This window comes from Cupressus sempervirens, chromosome 4 (genome assembly GCF_028749045.1).
Source record: "Cupressus sempervirens isolate cs-2001-9-10 chromosome 4, ASM2874904v1, whole genome shotgun sequence".
NCBI classification, from domain to species: Eukaryota; Viridiplantae; Streptophyta; class Pinopsida; order Cupressales; family Cupressaceae; genus Cupressus; species Cupressus sempervirens.
This window is the reverse complement of record NC_143121.1, coordinates 22098063-22102060: the sequence shown is the minus strand read 5'-3', so window position 1 is coordinate 22102060 and position 3998 is coordinate 22098063. Positions and strand designations below refer to the sequence as shown.

Here is a 3998-nt window from a genome sequence, read left to right as displayed (position 1 = left end):
TTAGTACCATACTTAGCCACCCCATGATTCTTTAGAACTGGAAACTTAGTATAGATTGGAGAAGAGTCTCCAAGCAATCTATCTTCCCAGTATCTAATAAAATTCCCATCCCCAATGTTCCACCTTATCCCCCCCTCAAGTGATTCCAAACCTTAACAATATTGGCCCATATCCTTGATCTAGTCGGGAGACCTTCATTATGTAAAATCTGGTTAAAAGGCCTTCCACCCAAATATTTAGCCCTCATAATTATGCAACATCTAGTTGAATCCTTATCCATTCTCCATCTTATTTTAGTCACGAGAGCCTTGTTTCAATCCCTTAATCTCCTCAGGTTCAAACTCCCTTATGGTTTAGGTCTACACACTTTCTCCTCACTCACAAGGCTAATTTTCATATTTTCATTTGTTCCTGACCATAGAATGTTCCTTTGAATTATTTCCAAATTATCCATGAAGTGACATGATATATTAAATATGGACAATAACTAGATTGGGATCCCCTAGAGGGAGGCAGCTATGAGTTGCAATTTTCTGACATTACTTAGTACCTTACCTTTCCAACTTGCCATCTTCCTCTACATTTTTAGTCCATTGAACTACCTATATATTTATAAGATTTTTAAATTTTTTTTTTTGGAATGCTGGTTTATTATACATAATTTATTAATTATAATTTTAGATGGTTTCTAATATAAATGAATGGTATGATGATAAGTTAGAGATTTTTGAGGCAAGTTTATTTGTGATCATTGTGATAGTGATATCATGAATGGTGTCTTGTTCTATTTTCTACTAATAATATATATATATATATATATATATATATATAATTTGAAATTTTGATATTGATTCATAATATTAAATAATTTACAAAAAACAAATTATTTATATTAATGTAATATAATATAATTCTTATTAAATATTGAAAATAAATATCTTCTCTCAAATTAAAAATTTTATTTACTTTGGGATTCATTTAGGTTGAAATTATTTAGACTAATAGACTGACCTTGAATTTGTGAATATATCTTATATTTCAACATCAACCATAGAAATTCAAATTCATTAGTTCAATGATCCAATTAGAGGGAGGAGATACCAATAAGGAAACCCCCTAATAACAATAATTCTTAAATTCAAAGAATATATCACAACTTCAATGAAAAACTAAAATTAGAAGCTAAAAACTACAAAATTTTGCTTTATTAATGAATTAAAAGGTTTAAATTTAAAATAGATTATAATATATTTTATAAAAATTAATAACTCTAATTTTTTAAAACTCTTTTAGAATTAACTGATTTGATGGAGAGAAATTATATATGGGTGTGTGGGATAAAGAAAATTAAGTTATAGTAGAAAGGTAGGTCAAAAAATCACAAATGTAAGACATAACCAAAGTTACATGTACTTGTAATAGTTATCCAATGATAAACTACGTTTATTTTTTCAAATATTCTTTATAATAGCATTGTAGCTTCTTTGCTATATATGATTTGAGTGGGTTAAGACCGTACAATTAGAAATGAAGTAGAAAAATAAAATAATAATATTGAATTAAATTTGTAGAAATTAGATTAATTAAATGTAATTTGTAATTTGATTTCTTGTGGGCTCTTTGTAAGCCTTTCAACTTCACCAATAGACCAATGACCTGTGTAACTTGAATTTTGAATATAAGTTCTATATATTGATTATATTTCACCTTATTCTATATATTAGATGAATTTGTCAATAAATCTAACACTTATTAGTAAATAACATTTGAATGTGTACATCCTCTTAGCTACTTTCATAAAGCAAAGTCAACTTTTTCTCATACCAATGTAAAACAACAATATTGAATATTTTATTATAATCACTGTATCTATTACATTCGATAAATTGACTTAATAAAACTATTATTTATTATCAACCTACCTAGCGAAAGTAACAACTAATTTATTTATTGTCAAACTTAATTTCCTAACATTTTCATTAAAAAAAAAAAAAATGTTAATTCATCCTTCCCACTGCTTTGAAGCGAGCCTCTTTCCCTTCATATTTCTGTTCAGAGTAAATCTTCATGTAGTCACCAAATGAGTACTTTGGATAGGTAGATATTTCATGAGCAGCATTCCCATTGCCTTGAGCAAAAAGCTTAGTTGCAGGGCTAACCACTGCGTTGTATGGGGGATTATAGAAGGATGCCACTGATAACCGATTTCCATCCTTTGTTGGGAGAATTCTATGCCCTGCACTCTTATACTTTCCATTACTCACTGCTTCTATCTGATCACCAATGTTAACAACAATTGAGTGCTGCATTGGTTGCACATCAATCCAGCTGCCATTGCTAAGAACTTGAAGGCCAGGAACCCCATCATCTTGGTACAAAAGAATGAGGCCACCTGCGTCTGTATGAGCACGGATGCCCTTTATCAGGTCTGGCCTCGGGCAGGGAGGATAATGGCTCACCTTTGTGCCAAAGAATGGCTTCTCCTTCTTCTCTCCCCCTGCAAATACCCTTTTCAGAAATCCTTTCTCCAGCCCCAAGCTTTCACTTATTATTTCCAACAATTTCTCTGTCAGATTGTATATTTGGCTGCGGAACTCCTCAATTGTATCCCTGTACAAAATGCAAAAGTTAATGGGCTAGATGTTTGCATTAAATTTAATTAAATGAAAAACAAGGGTATACTCCTATTATAGGAAAATAAGGTGTAGTAATGTGAAACTATATGAATTGTTTCTATTGATTATGTTTGCTGATTGTTAATAGAATATATATAGAAAGATCCACTATAATAATGTGCACTCGCAGCAGTATAGATTATTATTGATTGAATATTAAACGTACTTGAATTCTTTGGGGTCTGAAGGCCAAGAATTTGTCTCTTTCATCTCGTGGACTTGAAAAACGTCCTCCTAGTCCAAATCCTCAATCTTCTCAGCATTATTTCCCTTTGCTTCAGCTTCAGCTTCAATGGCCTTGTTCCGTGCCCTTACTGGGGAGGAATTCTTGAAATCTTGTTCTCTGTTAATTTTATATTGTTCTGAACAAACCTCTTTCACACTGTGCAGAAGACCGTGGTCAATGCCATGGTTTATAATCTGCAAAAATTAAACCAATTCAGTCAATTCCAGCTCACCATTCACATAATCTTGTAATGAATGATTTCTATCAATGCATATGTAAAACTGACCCTTTTTATCAATTTGGAATATCATCAGAATCATTATACTGTTCTGTTTTTATCTAGATAAGTAAAACTGACCCTTTTTATAGCATAACAATTGCAAAATCTCGGTAAAGAGAACGGTCCCAACTCTAATCAAGATTCCTTATAACATAGTTCACCCTTATAATCAAAAGATGAAACAGCTGATCTTGTTGTCCCATAAACCACGTATGAAACAAGCATAATACCTTAAAAAATCCAGGAGATTCACAAGCCTCTGCGATTTGAGCCATAATGGCCTTCCTCTCTCCTCCATTAATGTTCTCTACATCAATCACTGGAATACCCATTTCCGAATTTCTCGTGGAAAACCTAAAGACAATCAAATGCTAAATAAATTTTCACACCAGGGGAGATAGATGAAAACCTATTTATATGTCTTTAAAAGAATTCAATTCACGTGTGAGAATACTTAACCGCGTCTCTTCGGAGTGAATTTACTGTTCATGATATGCTTCAGGATTAGACCAAGTAGTCAATATTGTTGTGCATATCAGTTATACTTCCAATCATACGGCTAAATCTAATTGTTGTTTGATTTTCCGGTCTGTACTTCAATTGAATTTGTATGTTGACGTACTTGAATTGAAGAGATTTTTTAGTTTGAGAGGCACATCATGATCTGCCGACTGTGACTAACACGGCAAAATTTTATTAATCTCTCACCAAGTTAAGCTTTCGTTTTCCACGTTTCTGCAGCTTGTTCCGTTTGAATTTCTGTAGCAATAGGCACGAAGCCGCCCACGAGATATTGTCAATAATTAAACATTCAATT

General features: G+C 32.2%; 1 pseudogene across 1 annotated transcript; it reads right to left on the bottom strand.

Moving 5' to 3' along the window:
* Positions 1-1997: 1997 nt before the first annotated feature.
* Positions 1998-3578, bottom strand: LOC149559719 (1-aminocyclopropane-1-carboxylate oxidase-like; annotated as a pseudogene). The gene is made up of 3 exons (XR_016363302.1): positions 3412-3578; positions 2842-3095; positions 1998-2610 (listed from the first exon to the last, which is right to left on the bottom strand). The product of XR_016363302.1 is annotated as a 1-aminocyclopropane-1-carboxylate oxidase-like (transcript).
* Positions 3579-3998: the final 420 nt, after the last annotated feature.